Source organism: Macrobrachium nipponense, chromosome 12 (assembly GCF_015104395.2).
Source record: "Macrobrachium nipponense isolate FS-2020 chromosome 12, ASM1510439v2, whole genome shotgun sequence".
Lineage (NCBI taxonomy): Eukaryota > Metazoa > Arthropoda > Malacostraca > Decapoda > Palaemonidae > Macrobrachium > Macrobrachium nipponense.
Window position 1 is genome coordinate 44603425 of NC_087205.1, and position 20357 is coordinate 44623781.

At 44.2% G+C, this 20357-nt stretch overlaps 1 protein-coding gene across 8 annotated transcripts in view; it reads right to left on the reverse strand.

The window, feature by feature from the left end:
* Window positions 1-20357, reverse strand: part of LOC135224510 (myb-like protein P) — an 871197-nt gene that overhangs the window by 44388 nt on the left and 806452 nt on the right. The gene's annotated exons all lie outside the window — the stretch shown is intronic.

A 20357-nucleotide genomic window follows, 5' to 3' on the forward strand; every position in this document is an offset into this window, starting at 1 on the left:
CTATCTTTAACAGTTGATAAGACTAGCCGTAAATAAATGGTTTTACTACAAATGCTCAGGATTGCCAAATATAATTGGAGTTTGGTGATTTCCAATGGCCTAAACGTACAGAATGAGCTATGGAAAGAGAGAGAGGAGCATTACTTGTGGTGAGAGGACAAGCCTTAGAAGAGGTAAAAAAAATTCTGTTCCCTTTGGGATATCTTAGATTGAAAAATGATATTGTTATGATACAATAAAGTTTTGTTCATACTTACCTGGCAGATATATACTTAGCTATAGACTCCGTCGTCCCGACACAAATTCGAATTTCGCGGCACACACTACAGGTAGGTCAGGTGATCTACCGCCCTGCCGCTGGGTGGCAGGAATAGGAACCATTCCTGTTTACTAATCAGATTTTCTCTTCCACCTGTCTCCTGCGGGGAGGCTGGGTGGGCCATTAATCGTATATATCTGCCAGGTAAGTATGTACAAAACTTTATTGTATCATAAAAATATCATTTTTGTACATTCAACTTCCCTGTCAGATATATACTTAGCTGATTCACACCATTGGTGGTGGGTAAGAGACAGCTATTTACTGCATAGACAGGTAAACAACATACGTTGTAGGTAATATATAAAAAACCTTGGTTCCTACCTGTTTAGGCGGCAGACTTCATAGCTACTGCTTAGGAGTCTGCTTCGCCTCAAGAGCCTCAGCAAGGATGTGACCTATGGCTATGAGTTCTTGTGGGTCTGTCGATGGGGTCTTATCCACTTACTTGACAGAGCCTGATGGCATTTGTCAATGGGGTCTTATCCACTTACATGACAACACACCTTGCCTAGTGGCATAATTAAGGAGCACAACACCGATCCCGATCACCTGATCCTAACACGAGGGTTAGTACTTAAATTGAAAAGAGTTATCCCCAAACTCCTTTAAAACAACCCTAAAAACTCGACGTTAAATAAAATTTAACTCACTAGTTAAGGATCAGTATCGGCTCCCTATCCCAGCAACGTATCCGCAGACACGTATAAACCAAGAGAGAAGGATCTCTCGTAGGTTATCTTGACATCCTTCGGGTAATGGGAAGTCAACACAGAGTTGCATCTCCCGTATGTGACAGCTAATATGTCCTTTACTGACATATTCTTATGGAAAGAACAAGAATTCTCAAAAGCTCGCACTTCATGCGCTTTAATTCTAAGCTGTTTGATGGAATCATCAAGGCACCTATCATGTGCTTTGGAGATCACACTTGTATCACAGAAGGCCAGGGCATTCTTTGATATGGATCTCTTCTGGATGAAGCCTGGCGCCAGGCTGGCGCCTCGTGCCTGACTGGCGCATCACTCTTGGCTGGAGCCTGGCTCCTGGCTGGCACTTTTGGCGCCTGGCGCCCGGCTGGCGCCTCCCCCCTGGCTGGAGCTTCGAGCCTGGCTGGCGCATCACTCTTGGCTGGCGCCTGGCTGGAGCCTGGCTCCTGGCTGGCGCCTCCCCCCTTGCTGGAGCTTCGAGCCTGGCTGGAGTTTCGAGGCTGGCTGGCGATGTCCACATCGGACACTCTCGCCTGTCTGGTCTGTGCGCCAGATTGGAGGCCCGCGCCTTGTCCGCATCGGACAATAAACGCGCTCGTCCAAGCTGTCTACCTCTGGCGCTTTTCGCCTGTTTGGCACTTGGTGCCTGGCTGGCGCTTCGTTGTCCGAGGATCCTGAACAAACAGACAAGTTTGTCCGGAGACTGGTGAAGGGTGGAAGGTTCTCTTCTACCTGGAGCCTCTGGCCTAGGACGAGGGGAGGCGCTTGGAGCCAGTTACGACAAGTAGACGATAGGATATCTTAATAGGACGAGAGAGAAGAGTCTTCCTCCGAGGAGGATCCTCGTGAATACTTCCGTTGCTGATGAGATCTACTCCTGCATGCTAAGGAGGTTTCTCGTTGCAGAATCTTCCCTCTCCTTGCCTAAAGGAGGGGAAGGAGGTCTGGAAGTCGAAGATGACTCGAGCCGAAAGTGAACCCAGGGCTTTCTTGGCTCTTGTCGTATCCCTCTGAGTACCTTCTGGGAAGCGCTTCGGGCCCTCATCGCACCCCAAAGACTCTGCAGGAGACCCTTAAGCCATTTCTTCTGCTGAAGATAAAACTTAAGCGCCCTGACTGGGCAAAGAGACCCTTCTATCTCTTCCCCTCTTAAATGGGAAAGTCCCTTGACTTCAAAGCTCTGAGCCAGGGTTAGAAGGGTTTTAGTTCTTTGCCAGAAATAATGTGCTGGCAAGAACCAATAGCCGAGTCTCCATTGAATCTGATGCGAGACTCCAATACATGAAATTCACTTGTCCTCTTGGTAGTTGCTAGGGCCAAGAGAAAAAATGAATTTCCTCAAACTTTCTAAAAGAAGCTTGATGAGGAGGTTCCAACTTGTCGGAACAAGGAATCTGCGGGCCACGAAAAGATTCCAACTTGAAGTACATGATGTCCTACTCTTGGTTGTCTCGAGGTATCGTATAAGATCCCGAAGATCTTAGTCCTCTGCTATCTCTAAGTCCCTTTGTAAAGACAGAGTATAGCCTGCTACTGTATTCTTTGATAGCAGATATATCCAAAGGTGATTCTTCTCTCAGAAAGGGAAGAAAACAGCCATGTAGGTCACAGAGGTATTGGAAGAGGAAAGTCTCTTCATTCAACCCAGCAAGATCTGCAGCACTTCTTTGTCTTGGCCATGACACTTGCCATTCACCTTGAAAATTCCTCTCATTCATGTCAACTTCTCCTCAGTCTGCACACAGACAGACTCAGAGTGGAGAGGTTTTGACGTCCCTTTTTAAGTGAGGCTGATAGAGTAGACGACTCTCTTGGGAAGGCCTTTGGAAAGTGCTGTAGGAAGGACGTGACCTCTGTGAATCCAGCCTCTCGAAGGCCAAAACGGGGCGAAAAGCATCATCCTCTCTCCCTCTGACGCCAGTAATTATCTTAATACATCTGTTAAAAATTTGTATAGGGGAAAAAAAGACTAATATTTATTCCCCTTCCAAACTAAAGGATGGCATATATTGCTACCGTTCTTGGATCGAGAATAAGGAAGCAGTCTAGAGGAAGCTTCTTCGTCTTCAACATTGCGAAGAGATCTATGAAAAAGACGTCTCCCAGGTTTCCACAACTTTCTTTCCAACGAAGATTAGTCAGACGTCAATAGTTCTTATCGTCGATCGAGACGATTCTCACGGACGTGCAACATCGTGCAGCGAACCCTCTTGAGGATCGTTACGTTCCGTGCCTGTGCTCCAAACAGGTTCTCTCTTGTTAACGCGAACAGGGGCGAAGAGAGAGATTCTCGATGCTCCTTGAGATATGAGAGAGCTGTGGAATTGGCCTAATTGATTTAAAAATCATTTCATCCCTCCCTGGGATCGAACCCATGTCCAGTTAGACAGGGAACGAAATCAGGAACGGACCGTGACGCTACCGAGCCTGCTATCAGAGAGGCTACTGAACCCTTCGGTTAACAACTCGCTGTATCGAGGAATTGTAGTCAACTAAATTGCTTGCAATTCTTTAGACTATGTGCCAGGACATCTGTACCTCTGTCATGTTACCCGGCACCCTCTCGTATATTATTTCCATTTCTTGGTAGGAAAAATTATATAGGTCTGCATTGTAGTCCATTCAGGGAAACAAACTTCTGCCACGAAGAAAATGGTTCCCAGCAGACTCATCCATTGTCTCACTGAGCATGCTCCGTTCTCTAATAAGGCTATGCTTTCATAAGCATGAGAGCATTATATAATATAGTGCTATTCCGCATTAGAATCGTCCATAATTCTGTTACATTGCGGTAAACAGCATTGAAAAGGTGTAAGAAAGAGATCTTTCTGTTGAAAGCTTCTTAGCAAAACTCAGACAATGTTTATTCATGTTTGCCTACAAATTCCCCTCAATCCGAGGCTAAAGTCCGTGATTGTAGGGGAGAGATACGGTTTGCCAGTCAATCCCGTAGGAGAGAGAGATGTAACCGACTGCTCATGACAGAGAACTAGATGGTACTGCGTTGGTCTACAGTGACAGCAATCTACGTTCGCCGTCTCGCAGTATTCTTCCTGAGTTGCCAGTTACTCCATTCAATGAAGGAATAGGTTTATTAATATTATCGAGCCGAAAACCTGATGCGAGGATTCGGAAGAGCTCTCCTTCATTGGTTAGAGGCTCTTCCAGGGAAAAAACTTGGTGACTAAGTCCATGAGGTCTTATATCGTATAGCATAGGAAGTAGAACTTCCCTCCAGTCCTCGGTTCTCACTTGAGGATTTCCTTCGGCTAATACAGATTCTCTTCCTTGTCGAAGGGAACGAAGACAGTCGATATTCCTTCTCTCTCTTCCTCATCGAGGAAAGAATGTAGTAGGGAATTAGCTGTTCCAATGACTACAATACTCTACGTATTTTACCTTTGCGTTATTTTTTCTACTGTATGGTTCAAGTCATATAAGCGTACCGAAGATTCCTCTACGGGTGGCAACCGAAAGGACCATTACTCTAATTGCAATTAATTGGTACTCCTTGCGACATTCCAGGAGTTTCCGGTGTAGGGACAACCCTTAAAGGTATTATTACGACAACATCAACTCAGCTTCTGTATTTAGCGAATCCTGTTTCGCTCAAATATATTTGCTTGCGAGTTTCCTATGCTTACACAATAAAATGTTATTAAGATCTTTGTCAATGAAAACAAACCCCTTTTCGAGATAAAGAGTAAATATTTTTGTCAATGATGTGTTACACACCTGCTTGACAAAACGCGTAATATGTCACTAACGAGGGAAAAACGTACTTATAGGAGAGTAAGTAATCTAGGAACTCGAGCATATAGTTTTTCTGATAACCACCAAAATCGAGGAAGGGGCAGGATTCCTGTTCCGAGATTGGGATTACAGTAGGGAGAACCTTAAAGTTCCCCTTCTGCAGTGCCGTCTCGAACACAGAAGAGAAGAGATTCTTAGTCAGAAATCTCTTGGAGTTCTTGCCTCGACATAATGAGGGAAGAGTATGAACTGAAGGAGAGAGCCCACGCTGAGAGGAATTGCCTGTTACAGCAGTCCTCTGTATATTGGAGAAGAGCTTCTCTCCGTACTAGAATCATCCTGACAAAGGCGACGGCCGCCTGTGCGACATCTGGTGCCTTTGCCATGAGAAGGCTGATCCTGCGAACAAACTAATAAGAGGAGCCTCGCGGCTGACCTCTCTCTCATAAGGCGATGCGGGAGATACTGGCGCCTGGCTGCTGGAACGCGGCTCGCGCCTGGTTGCTGGAACGCGGCTCGCGCCTGGTTGCTGGAACGCGGCTCGCGCCTGGCTGTTGGAAAGCGGCTCGCGCCTGGCTGTTGGAACGTGGCTCGCGCCTGGCTGGCACTTCTCGCTTCTCTTATCTCTCTTCATTTCAAAGCGGGCTTTCCAACTTCTTCCAGAGTACACGAAAGATCGTCCTAACTCCAAACATGTCCACTTCTTTGTCTTGTAAGATGAAGAATCGGACGAAGAGACGCACTTTATGAGGATGCCTTTCCAATAGCGATCCTTGGCAGTCTGCCTCGCACCTGGCTGGCACTTTTCGCCTGGCTGGCGCTCAGGGCTCTCTTAGCTCTCTTCCTTTCAAAGTGGGAGTTTTCCAACTTCTTTCCAGAGAACGCGATAGATCGTCCGAACTCCAAACATGTCCATTCTTTGTCTTCTTGGCTGTAAGATGAAGAATCGGACGAAGAGATGCACTTTTTAAGGATGCCTTTGCAATGGCGATCCTTGGCAGTCTCGGATGCTACAGATCCTGCCGAGGGGACGCCTGATCGGTGGGGATTCTCCGTAACCTCCGTAAGGCTTTCGACATTCCTTCTCCTCTGGGCCTGGGAGCTTGGAAGAGGTCTAGGCCTGGGAGCGAGACAGAGCCGATCAGACACACCCTCCACTGCACTGGGAACACTATATTCACTTCTTACCTTTAAGAGCTCACATTTTGAGCTCCATCCATTTATCTTCAAATTTGCAAAGATGAATTTGTAGTTTCAGTGAAGTAAGAAAGTGATGAGGATGCAACAACTACTAGTACTGCTAATACTCTAACTGCTCGTTAGCACGAGACTTATAAAAGCTTCTAAAGGCAGCGTTTCTAGTCATATGCTTTTCTGACTTCCTTAAGTAGGAAGTTAGTGTTAATTTTCCTCAATCAAGTTTTAACACACTTCTTACACGTATTAGTGAATAAATATTAATATTTCCCTTACTTGCAAAAGTTGTGAGGGTCTACCTATGCATTTGGTAGTCTCACCCAAATTCTAATCACTTCTTCAAAGCTAAATCCAACAAACAGTTAACAAAACCGTATGCCAACCCAAAGATCCAATACTTCACCAAAAAATACAGCCCAGAAGATCGATGGCGATGAAAAACGAAAATCAAGTCAGGAGGTACCAACAATGATGTTGACAGTACCGCGACAGAGAAAATCTGATTAGTAAACAGGAATGGTTCCTATTCCTGCCACCCAGCGGCAGGGCGGTAGATCACCTGACCTACCTGTTGTGTGTGCCGCGAAATTCGAATTTCTGTTGGGACGACGGAGTGTATAGCTAAGTATGTATCTGACAGGAAAGTTGAAAGTACAAAAACAAGAAATAATAACTATACCACGGATGAAGCAGAAATGATTTGTTAGATTACTGATACACAAGGTTATTGTATCCTATAAATCAACTTTTTTTTTTTTTTTTTCCCGTATTTTCTAGACTTTCATAATCGTCTTCATTCAGTTACTTTCATTTCTGCTACATTTTTCACGGATGACCTATTTTCCATCAGCTGAATACAACTAAATTTATTATACAGTGGAACCTCGACATACGAAAGTCCCAACTTACAAAAAATTCAAGTTACAAAAGCAAATACGAAGATTTTTTTGCCTCTGCATACAAAAATAATTCAGGTTATGAAAGGTTGTTGCTGTAAAGTCCTGAGATTCGCCCGGACCACCGAGAACAATTTTAAAACTCACGCGCCGCCAACTGAGTAGACTCGCCACAATCCTCCAGCTCTCCCATTGGTTCCTGATTGCTAGTCACCGCCGTAAGATCCTGCTCTCCTATTGGTCAGCATCTCTCTCATCATGCATCTACGTAAAGGCGTTCTTCGGTCACTCCATAGCAGCATCGTTATCGTAAGCACGCTGAATTTGTTCGTTCATATACGATTTAGTTTGTTAACGTAAATTCGTGCTAGTGATTTCACTTTGTACTTTATCGTATTGTGTGAGAACTTAATTAGTAACTTAATTCATATGTATAGTCATGGGTCCCAAGAAAGTTGCTGAAGTTCATGGAAAGAAGAGGATGCTTTCTATGGAGACAAAAATGGAGATTATCAAGAAGTATGAGGCTGGCATGCCGTTGAGTGTGATCGCCAAGGAATACGGCCAAAATCCGTCGACGATAGGCACCATACTTAAGCAGAGGGAAACCATCAAAGCAGCTACACCTTCCAAGGGTATGACTATTTTGTCCAACAAGAGGAGCCACATGCACGATGAGATGGAGACGCTGCTTCTTGTATGGATAAAAGACAAAGAAATCACTGGCGATACGATAACCGAGACAGCACTCTGCCACAAGGCCAGCGCTATTTTCGGCAATTTGATTGCCCAGGTCGAAGACAACGCAGGAGAAAGGACATCGACGTCAACCCCAGTCTTCAAGGCTTCTCATGGGTGGTTTGAAAAATTCAATAACAAACTGGCATCCATTCGTTGGTGCGGCATGGGAGGCTGCCAGCTCGGACATGAAAGCGGCCCAAGCCTTTACTAAGACGTTCGACGAGATGACGATCAACGAAGGCTACAGTTCTCAGCAAGTCTTCAACTGTGATGAGACTGGCCTTTTTTTGGAAAAAAATGCCTCGTCGGACGTACATCACAGAGGGAGAGAAGAAGCTACCCGGGCATAAGCCTATGAGAGACAGGCTTACACTCGCACTTTGTTTGAATGCCAGTGGGGATTGCAAGGTGAGGCCCCTACTTGTCTATCATTCCGAGACTCTTCGAGCCTTCAAGGCCCACAAAGTGCTAAAGGAGAAGCTTCCAGTGATGTGGAGGGCTAATGCGTAAGCCTGGGTAATGAGACTTTTGTTCACCGAGTGGGTAAATCTGTGTTTAGGCCCGACAGTGAAGAAATTCTTGGAAGAGAAGCGCCTCCCTCTGAAATGTCTGCTGGTGTTGGACAATGCCCCTGCTCACCCTCCTGGCCTCGAGGAAGATATCCTAGCGTAGTATTCTTTTATCAAGGTTCTTTATCTTCCGCCTAACACTACCCCTCTCCTCCAGCCCATGGGACCAGCAAGTGGTATCGAACTTCAAGAAGCTGTATACAAAACTATCGTTTCAAGAGATGTTTCGACATCACTGATACCACAAGCTTGGCAGGAGGTTTCAAGGCGAACCATAAATTCTTCGTGGAGGAAACTCTGGCCTGATGCTGTATTCGCCTGAGACTTCAAGGGATTCGACCTGGGCGAAGCTGGTGCTGCAGATCCAGAAACAGTGGACGATCATGAAACTGTTTTGCAACCAGATCTTGATGAGATCGTTGCACTCGGCAAGTCCATGGGGATGGTCGTCAACGAGGAAGACATCAATGACCTTCTCGAGGAGCACCAAGAGGAGCTTACGACGGATGACCTGAAGGAGTTGGAGGCCATGCAAGATAACGTCGTTCAAGAAGTTCTCTAGCAGCGGCGAGGAGAAAGAGGAGGACCCTATGACAACGGCAGAAATTAAGGATGCTCTAGCTGCTTTTCATAAGGTGCAATCATTTGTAGAAAAGACACCGCGAAAAGGCTTACACAGGTCGTAAGCTTGCACAGTTCGATGATGTTTGCCTGAGTCGTTTCAGGAACATTGTGAAAAGCAAGCAAAAGCAATCTTCCTTGGATAGTTATTTTTTAAAGAGGCCTTTAGTAGGAAGATCCAAGTGATACAAAAAAAGAGAAAGTTGAAAGTGGTGAAGAAATTGAAATTTTGTAAAAAATGTAAAGTATAAAAAAGTAAAAAAAAATGTAAAAATAAAAAAAACAAAAAGAAATTTAATTTTAAGTTTTTTTGTAAAGTTAAGTGTTGAAGTTTTCTGCCATTTGTTAATGTTTCGCAAAGTTTAGTGTCAATGTTTTCTGTCACTTTTTAATGTGTTTCGTAAAGTTTAGTGTCAATGTTTCCTGTCACTTTTTAATGTGTTTCGTAAAGTTAAGTATTCATGTTTTTTTGCCATTTGTCCTCCTCCTCTGTCGCCACTTTCGGAGATAGCCTCACTCGAAAGGTAAGGTTCCACATTTTACTACATATGTATGTACATACAGTATTTCTTGTACCATGTACACTAATACACTTTATTTACAGGTATGTAGTACATACTAGTAATATATGTAGTTTAAGTTAGGTATTGAATGGTCCAAATTGTTGTATTTCATTGTTTATTGATCAATTTAGCTTTAATATAAAATTTACTGGGGTGTTTTTGTAGGGCTTGGAACGAATTAGGCAATTTACATGTAAAATGTGGTTCAAGATACGAAAAAATCAGGTTACAAAGGCCGCTTCGGAACGGATTAATTTCGTATCCTTAGGTACTACTGTACTAAGATCTTCCTACTGCACTCCAGCAATAAATCCTAACATTCTATATGTGAGCATTTTCAAAATCTCAATTTTCTTTTTGTCAATTACCTCTTTGCAGCATAAAGTAACATGTCAGTGGAGTTGATTTAGAAGGGTCATGAGTATGAAATCTTAAGATTCAAGGGTAAACTTCAGTAGGATGATCATATTAAAAAGAATGTAAAAAATAAGGTGTCCATAGGCTAGAAAATAACAAATGGCTTAACTTTTCACAAAGAAAATTGTTTTCATTATGAATTTTATTGCAGTATCACTTTTTATAACTAAAATTAATTAAAATTGTTTCTATTGCATTTAATGCTGTTGTAATGTGATTTATTTTATTGTTTTTTTAATCTTACATATCTGTACATCGACTTTAACAAAACAACAGGACACAAGTCCAGATAATATATATATATATATATATATATATATATATATATTATATATATATATATATATATATATATTATATATATATCACTCATGCATTTGCGGATTTCTCTCTGGACCATATCTACCCATTACTTGCTGGAAATTCGACTAATTGTGTTATTTTTCTTTGAGAAATATCCACAATTTCCTGGCCTTTTTTTATCAATATCCTCATAAAATGCATTTTTTTGTGATAAAACTACTTCAAAAAAACTGGGTATAAATATTTTTAATGGGTTTTTCTCAAGTTAACTAACAGAATAGGCCATTTTCAGCCTTTTTATTGGGATTCCAACTATTAGCGGATTCTAACTATTCGCGGGGGGGACCACTGTATATATAATTTATAACATTTTCAAGCCTAAAAGTGACAGTAGGAGTATTTTAGTGTAGTTAAAAGATCATACAATCATTATTGGCTGACAAAGCTGAGTAATAGTGACAACAATAGAGAAAACTGATAAAATTTTTAAAAGGAATTACAATAGCAGCATATAAACTACTTACCGGGTAAAACATAAATTGAACAGTTTACATTATAAATGAACAATTCATTTAGGTTGTTACACTGGACAGATGCCCATATGCAAAAATCGAACAATACATAGTTTTATTGGGAATAACAATTTTATTGTTCTTTTACTGTATTTAATCATATTGAAAGTATTATTGTATTACAAAATATAAACACACTGATTATGTGCTATTTGCACTCTGGTGCATTTTATCAACATAATCACTGTCTTTAGTTGCCAAATAGAACTTAAAGGACCTTATTTATATAAACTAACAGTACCCATTAATTATGATAAAAGTCTTATAATATAATCGGCAGGACAGTAAAAGCTTTAGCATAATTTTTAGAGTTGAAACCAATGTAAATTAATAAAAAAACAGTTCTGTGCACGATCAGGAGGCTAAGACCCTCAAATCAATAGTTGATTAATGGTGATCCGGTTTTATGGCACATGTATAGTGCCATAAAATTGCCAGTTTAGGGTGCCTTGGTGCTATAACATACCTAACAAAGGAACCATTAACTGATAATCACTAACATAAGTGCCATAAATTGCAGTTTTGGTTAATGGCATTTTCACTTATCAGCACCCCACAGAGGAATACCCGTTGTTGAGAACCTGGGCCAGCCTCAATATATATATATATATATATATATATACAGGGCAGTCCCCGGGTTACGACGGGGGTTCTGTTCTTGAGACGCAACGTAAGCCGAAAATTGTCGTAAGCCGGAACGACGCTTGGAAATATGTCTTAAACTAATAAAAAGTTATAAAAACCTTACTTGTAATCCTTTGGTTACATTACATGTTGTTTCCTGTAGTTTTATGTACAACCTGGAGTTATTTTCATAAAAGAATGCTGGTTCTTGAAGGTAAAAACTATTGTAATCCTCTGGTGACACTACATTCTTGAAGTTTTATGTACAACCTGGAGTGATTTTGCCAAATCTTGAGGGCTACAAGAACAGCTGATTACTATTTACGTATCATATAGACTAATTAAAGTAAACGTATCTTTAAATAGGCTTATATATTAGTATCAACAAAACATTTCCTGCCATGAGTCAGAGGCCGTTTAATGAAACTAACACTTCTCTGTCCTATCTGTTCAGAAAATAAATGTTACGTCAAACCCCGAGACCATTGTTGCCAAGGCGTCTCTCTCTCTCTCTCTCTCTCTCTCTCTCTCTCTCTCTGATCAAATTACACTGGAACCTTGACTATCGATTGCCCTAATATACGAATGTTTTGAGATACAACAGAAAATTTGCGAAAATATAAGCTTTGATATACAACGAAATATTTGAGATACGATTTTGCGATGAGTGTTAGTTGTATAGGCGACCGATAACTGGCGTTCGGTCTATTTGTTTGTTGGTGCAGCATGTTAACACGCCGTTGTTTAGTTCGTTGTATTTGCGCCTATTTTCTGGGCTCAGCTCGTGTCGCTGCGCGAAATATCCTTTAATCTATTATTTCTAGGGTAAATGTACTAACACATACCAGAGAATAAATAAATAAAGAAAAAGGTCAGTACAACTGACTCGCTCACCCTCCAAGAGGGTGTCGGTATGAACACTATGGCGAGTGAGACCACTACCACGAGCCGCTTGCCAATAGAAATCTCCCACTACAAAATCCCCACAAGAGGGGAGCCGACCCACAGAGTGGGCAGCAACTACTACTACTCCATCCCATGCTGCCGACTGCCGCGCCTCTGGTGGCCATCCTTTTCAGTTAGCGCACACTGTATACACGTGCCCTTTTTTGCTCTGTGTTTTTGTGCCCTTAATTTTGGATTTACTCATCATGGAGCGTGCAGCCATCGCAGCAGCTAAGTTAAGTACTCATCTTTATTGCTATTTGGTTTTTTTCCGTCCTTGAGACCAGTATTTGCCGTTTTTTTAGGTATAAATACGAACTCTAAGTCGGAAGCATGGCAGCATGGTTCTGCCTCGTGGCGGGTTCGTTCTTGGTCTTCCATACCCAGAACCTTCCCTTACTTTAGTACGCTCTAATTTTAGTCATCCTATTTGTTTTAGGGTACAGTTTACGCGGTTTATGTCATGCATGCATGCCCTTTTACCTTACGTAGGCTCCTTCTATCCAGACCCTAGCCACGGCTCTTAGTATCGGCCCCGGCTAGCTTTGAGTGGTAGACTTTCTTTCGGGTTTAGTCGTACACTCCTGGATTTTTTCTCCTACTATTTTGTTTTCTTTCTTTCATGTTTTATTTAATTTATTATGTTTTTGTTAGTGTAGGCGTCTGGCTTCATCTAGCCTAGGCTATGGCCCATAGGGCCCATGCGCTACCGCTCTTCAGTTCGGTTGCTTCCTTATAGCTTCTCTCTGATCAGCCGGTTGTGTATTCTAGGCCTTATCGTTTCAATTGTTTTGTTGTTACCGCCCCGTGGTCACTACGTGATCACGGAGCAGCCAGAGCGCCTGTCCAGTCATCTTCCCTCCTCCCGCTCTTCCATAGGGGCCGGGGGAGGGTTGGTCTGCCACGCTCGCTCCGCTTACCCGAGCCTGCCTCCCTCTCCCCCCAGGCGGAGGGAGTAGAGGGACGGGACAGACCCAGGACTGGACTCGACCTCTCCAGCTTCTCGGTCCGGCCGGATGGCTAGGGGGGGGGACTGGCCTTTCCCCTCCGTCGCTTCTCCGTCGCTCCGTTGCTAGCGCGAGTCTGTGTGCCCTCTCACCCTTTCCCACCTTACTGGGCTCCTTTTCTACCGGAGCTCCGGCATCCAAGTGGAAAGGTGCTAGTCCACCCGCAGAGTGGACTGAGGCATACAGTTGGTCTCTACTAACCCCTCCGTCGCGCTGAAGTCGCGACACGCTCCGCCACGCACTGGACTTAGTCCGGTACGTTCGATTTTTATAGGTTTAAGAATTAGTTATGTTAAACTAGTAAGTTTATCTTAAGCTACCTTAAACCATCCCCCTCCCTTGTCTGCCTCACCGGATCTCTCCGGGGTTATAGCCTATTCAGGCGTTAAGGGAGGGGTTATGCCCAAATTTTTTTCCGAGCTCCGGCATGCAGCGGAGTTCTTCTGTCCTTTAGCTGTAAGTGATAGCCTTTAAGATGCTCATGTGTCTTTTCACTTACAGACCACCAAAACTGTGCGCATGGCCGGGATGCGCCGCCACGCTTCAAGACCCCTGTGGATAGAAGTTTGCCGGTCCCATGCTCCATGCGCGACTCCGCACGGGGACCTCCAGGTCTGTATCACGAGACATGGCACCATCTGTTATGATCTGGTGAGCCAGCTCTTTAGACGGGGTAAGTATTTCCAACTCCGTTAGCCAGTCCCTACTTCATTATAGTTCTTAAGTTAAAAAACAAAAAAAAAAAAAAAAAATCTAATCTTTCTTAAACTTAAGATAAAATACAGGGGATTTCTCATCCCCTATAATTTTAAGTTAAGCTTTTAATTTAGTTTTAGTTTTAAGTTTAATCTTAAAAACTAATAAATACCCTCTCTTCCAGGCTCCGGCTGTGAAGGACACCGCACTGGCAACCTGCGGGCCTGGGTCGGCGGTTTTGGGAAGAACGCCGCCAAGGGTATGCCCTACATTCTCGAGAAGAGGTTGGCGGTCCTGATCTTCCCCGAGGCAAGTCAACGGGCTACGTCGACCCAGCAGAGGCGGCCCCGACTATTGCGTTCATTCAACAACAGCTCGCTGCCGTCGTTGACGGATCCAGGCCAGGACATCTCCTCGGAAGTAGCGACATTGGATCTTAATATTGAACCCATGGTAGGTGTAGACGACCTGTTGGTCGAGGTGAGTACGTTGGACGCCCAAGGGATGCCCTTGGGTGCCACTGGATCTTCTACCCCTGCAAACTCTCCATCCTTCCAAGGCTTTACAGGTACAGAACTGTATATTCTCCTGATGCTTCCGTTAGACTACAAGGTCAAAGGACAAGCAGTCAAAAACCTTGACTAAGACGTCGTCGTCGTCTAAAAAGACGGCGTCGGCGTCTTCATCATCTCGTAAGTCTCCGGCTAAAAACCCCGGAGCAGAGAGGTCTAAAGCTTCCGGGTCCGGCTCCAAATCCTCTAGGAGTAGATCCTCCAGGGAGAGATACACACTCCAGCGGAGTCAACCGTTCCACTACCTTTGGTTCCGGTTCAGAGCCACCCGTCCACCTCCGCAGCAGCTCCGGCTTTGGATCCCAACGCTGGTCTGTTGCAACAAGTGGGCGATCTGGTGGGGTCTCTAAAAACCAGTATGGAACAGATGTTCTCCCGGTTGTCTGATAGGATCAGCTCCCAGGACAACATTATAGCCGGACTGAGCCAAGCTCCGCTAGCTTCTCCCCCACCCTTCAGCACAGGGGGAGCGCAATTGCCTCCGTATGACTCTCTACCTCCGTTCAGTATGAACAATCCTTGGAGAGTAGCGTCATACGCCCCCTTCCAGGATGGGCTTATTTCTATCCCGGAATGTGGAACTCGGAGGATTGAAGACTTCGAGTTCTACCGGAAGACCTTCAGCCTCCGTTCATCGGCTACGCCAGCTCACCCGCCTCTGCCTGACTCGCGACGATAAGTACCGAAAGAGACAGTCCTCATTCACGAGACCAGGCTCAAAGAGAATGGCTCAGGTGTCTAGAGGACATGGACTGTTCGAATACGAAAATACAGTCATTTAAGAGTCCTTTCACAATCTTACAATGGAAGAGAGTACCCCGCTCCCTTTCTTGACAAGATTGCTACGACTACCATTCCAGCAGCCCAGAAGGGGGATTCGTTGCCTCAGCTGAAAGAAGCGGACCCTACGTCTCCTTTACTTACTCTCAGCCGGTGAGTTGTGGGAAGATCTGCCCAACACTTTTTCTGCGGGCAAACTCAAACCAGACTGTGCTATGGAGCAGTTTGGTGAGAAGCTACCTAGACTTCCGGATAGCCTCATTCAGGCAGAATTTGATGCCAAGTTGAGGTTGGCCAGGTCTATCAATACCATGGCCATGACCGAGGTGCTACCATTTCCTATGGTTTCTGAGCCACTTTTTAAGCTTCTCACCAAGTCTCTGACTCAAACGGTGCAGTCTGATATGTTCGAGTTCGCCACGGCTAGAACAAACTGTAGGAAACATGTCCTCCAAGAAGCAACGATTCGGCATGAACCGAATAAGTTTGCTTGCATCGACATCTGGGGAGCAGACCTCTTCCCAGATGCGATGGTGAAGGAGGTCCAGGCAGAGGCTACAAGGCTAAACCAAAGCCTTAAAGATCGTTGGGGTCTTACGGCCAAGAGACGCCAAGATCAAGTGGTCAGAGGTAAGGCTCAGAAGAAACCCAGACGTTTCCAGCCTTACCAGAAGAAACAGCCACGCTTTACCCAGCCGGTTCCAGCTGTCCGTTGGTGCAAGCAGCCCAACCTTCTACCTCCAAGGCTCAATCGCAGCCAATCTATGTCATTTCCCCCCACCTTCAACCTCCACCTCTTACGCTCTCTCCCAGACCTTCAATCAAGTCTTCGAGGGCCAGGCTTCCCAGAAAGTATGAACCGCTCGGGTAGGGGAGGCAGAGGTAAGCGATCCTTTCGTCAGAGAGGATCGGGAGGTCCTTTAATAGAGGAAAGCATTTCAGGGGAGGCCGCGGAGGCTACCACCAACACCAATAAGGACTTTCAGGTAGGAGGGAGGCTGTTTCACTTCCGCCACCGGTGGAATTTCAGCAAGTGGGCGCAAAGCATTGTGTCAAAAGGCCTGGGTTGGAGTTGGGTAGCGAACCCGCCCCCATCCAGACCTTTCCGCCAACTTCCATCCAAAGAATTGACGGCGTATGCGGAGGACCTCCTTCAGAAAGGACGCTATAGCGAGAGTCAACAGATTAAAGTTTCAAGGGCGCTTGTTCAGCGTTCCAAAGAAAGGCTCACAAAAAAGAAGGGTAATCTTAGACTTGTCCCGCTTAAACTTAGCCATTCGCTGCGACAAGTTCAAGATGCTCCACGATCTCGCAGGTACGGACCTTACTTCCCCGTGGGGGGCCGTCACCACCTCTATCGATCTTACAGACGCTTACTATCATATCCCTATTGCAAAGGCACTTCCGTCCGTATGGGGTGGGCTTCAAGATAGGGGATCAGACATTCTCCTTCAAGGTAGTTCCTTTCGGGCTCAACGTAGCACCCAGGGTGTTCACGAAGTTGGCGGAAGTGGTAGTTCAACAACTAAGATCGCAAGGGGTTATGGTAGTAGCGTATCTCGACGATTGGTAATCTGGGCTCAACAGTCGAGGAATGCACAAAGCAACACTGAAAGTGATTCAGTTCCTGGAATATCTAGGCTTCAAGATAAACAGGACCAAGTCAAGACTCCACTCCAGAGTCAACTTTCAGTGGCTGGGCATTCAATGGAATCTATCCATCCATACTCTGTCGATCCCATCAGCCAAGAGGAAAGAAATAGCGAAGTCAGTAAAGCAATTTCTGAGTCACAAACTTGCGTCAAGAAGAACCCGGAAAGGATCCTGGGTTTCACTCAGTTTGCATCAGTGACAAACATCTGATGAAAGCCAAACTGAAAGACCTAACCAGAATCTGGCGCTCACGAGCAAATGTCAGGTCCAGGGACAAATTATCCTCAGTCCCTCAGATTCTACGGAATCGCCTACGCCCGTGGGCAAAAGTCAAGAACTTATCGATATCAGTGCCCCTTCAGTTCCTCCTCCGGGGATTACCATCCACACAGACGCTTCGTTAAGCGGTTGGGGAGGATATTCTCAGTTCAAGAAAGTTCAGGGAACTTGGTCACCTCAGTTCCGTCAGTTCCATATAAACGTACTGGAAGCAATGGCAGTGTTCTTGACTCTAAAAAGGTTACGTCCGCCAAAGTACTCCCACATAAAGCTAGTCTTAGACAGCGCAGTGGTAGTCATTGTATAAACAGGGAGGCTCCAAATCACGTCATCTAAATCATGTCATGGTAGCCATCTTCTCCCTGGCGGACAAGTTCAGTTGGCACCTCTCCTCCACCCATATAGCTGGAGTGGAGAAACGTCATAGCAGATGCTCTATCCCGATCAGTACCTCTAGAGTCGGAATGGTCACTGGACAGCAGTTCGTTCCAATGGATTCTTCAGAGAGTTCCAGGCCTACAAGTGGATCTCTTCGCATCCCAAGCGAACCACAAACTCCCATGTTATGTGGCCCCCAACCTGGACCCTCTGGCCTATGCCACGGACGCCCTGGCCCTAGACTGGAACAACTGGGAGAAGATTTATGTCTTTCCTCCAGTGAATCTTCTCATGAAGGTACTGAACAAACTCAGGACATTCAGGGTCAAGTGGCTCTAGTAGCCCCAGACTGGCCGAAGAGCAATTGGTACCCTCTAGTTCTGGAACTGGGTCTTCGCCCTCTTCGAATTCCCAGTCCCAGGCTCTCCCAGTCAGTGCAAACGAAGACTGTGTTCGCTTCCTCAGGAATTCTCAAAACCCTAACTTTATGGATTTCATGAAGTTTGCAGCGAAAAGAGATGCGAATATTGACCCTCAAAATTCTCTTCTGGAATCTGATAAAAGAGATTCAACTTTGAGACAGTATGATGCTGCTGTCAAAAAGTTAGCAACCTTCCTGAGAGAATCGATGTTAGAATCATGACAATCAATTCAGCTATATCCTTTTTCAGATCTTTATTTGAAAAAGGCTTAGCAGCTAGCACCATTACGGACAAACAAGTCAGCCTTGAAAAAGATTTTTCAATTTGGTTTCAACATAGACTTGACAGACTCCTACTTCTCGTCTATTCCCAAGGCTTGTGCTAGACTTAGACCTTCTGTAAGGCCTACGACAGTATCATGGTTCTTAAATGATGTTCTAAAGCTGGCTTCAGAAACTGATAATGACACATGTTCATTTATAATGCTCTTAAGAAAAACTCTATTTTTTATTAAGCTTGGCCTCAGGAGCTAGAATTTTCAGAACTGTCAGCATTATCCAGAGATCCGGATCATATTCAATTTCTTCCCACAGGGGAAGTGCTTCTTTCTCCGGAACGTCGTAGTTTTATAGCAAAGAATGAAGATCCTTTGATGAGGTGGGAACCATGGAAGGTTGTACCCCTTCCACAAGATATATCTCTTTGCCCAGTATCGACCTTACGAGCCTTTCTGTCCAGGACCTCCTCATCCTCATCGGTCCTCTCTTTAGAGAGAAAAAGGTGGTACTTTATCTATTAAAGGCATCAGGCAGCAGATCCTGTACTTTATTAAGCAAGCCAATCCTGACTCTTTCCCAAAAGCACATGATGTCAGGGCAGTAGCCACCTCAATTAACTATTTCCAACATATGATTTCGATGAGTTGAAAAAATATACTGGATGGAAATCGCCGACAGTATTTAAGCGTCATTACTTAAGTCCTTGGAAGCTCTGAAATTTTCAGCAGTTGCGGCGGGTAACATAGTTTCCCCCGACTCTGCTTAATCTTTAGTAGAAGATCCAGTCCTCCTTTCTACCTGTCTCACCCAACAGTTCGTCTATGCCTGTCATGTTCATCTACGTTTACCTTGGGTCTTAGCTGCTCTTATGGTGATATGGTGGGTGTCCCTTATTTTTTGCTAGGGGCACTCACAATCGATTGTATGTATTGATCTCTTTGATGTGATCCCCTTATTTTTCTGCTAGGGGATACATCTTATTTACAATGGTTACGGGTTTTTGTATATTAAGTCATATACATTCCCTTCATATATTATTATTATTGAAGTTTGTTCTGTTCAAGTTATTGTTATAATTGCTTTTGAGTTCTTTGTACATATCTATACACAGATACTGCTTTTAACATATATTCCATGTAAGCCCTGTATATATGTAAAAATTAAGCTAATTTTAAGAAATATATTAGCATTAAGTTTAATTTAAGTAATATTCCCTAATTTTGTATCATTGTGTATATGTATATTTTATTAGCAATTATATTCCTTCCTTTTATGTTATCTTTTATTTGAGACCCCTTTTTGTTTAGTTGAATTTTCTTTACAATCTTGTGCTATTTCTCTGGTACGATTTTCGCGCAGCGACACGAGCTGAGCCCAGAAAAGGGATTTTGACGTTAGGAAAAATCTATTTCTGGCGATTGGCTCGTGTCGCCAGCGAAATCCCGCCCACCTACCCATCCCATCGCTCAAGATTGTCTGCTAACTTCAGGATGGCCACCAGAGGCGCGGCAGTCGGCAGCATGGGGATGGAGTAGTAGTAGTTTGCTGCCCACTCTGTGGGTCGGCTCCCCTCTTGTGGGGATTTTTGTAGTGGGAGATTTCTATTGGCAAGCGGCGGCGTGGGTAGTGGTCTCACTCGCCATAGTGTTCATACCGACACCCTCTTGGAGGGGTGAGCGAGTCAGTTGTACTGACCTTTTTCTTTATTTATTTATTCTCTGGTATGTGTTAGTACATTTACCCTAGAAATAATAGATTAAAGGATATTTCGCTGGCGACACGAGCCAATCGCCCAGAAATAGATTTTTCCTAACGTCAAAATCCTTTTTCGTGTTATTTTGTCTATTTTATTATTAACCATGGTCTCAAAGCTAAAGACAAAGCACGGTGATAAGAAAAACCCAAGAAAATGATTTCGATGGAAGCAAAACATGAAATTATAGCAAAGCATGAACGTGGCGTTTCGTATCGTCAATTTGGCAAAACGAGTATGGTCGAAATCCTTCTACAATATCCACGATCATCAAAGCAGAAGGAAGCTATAAAAACCTTCCAAAGGCAT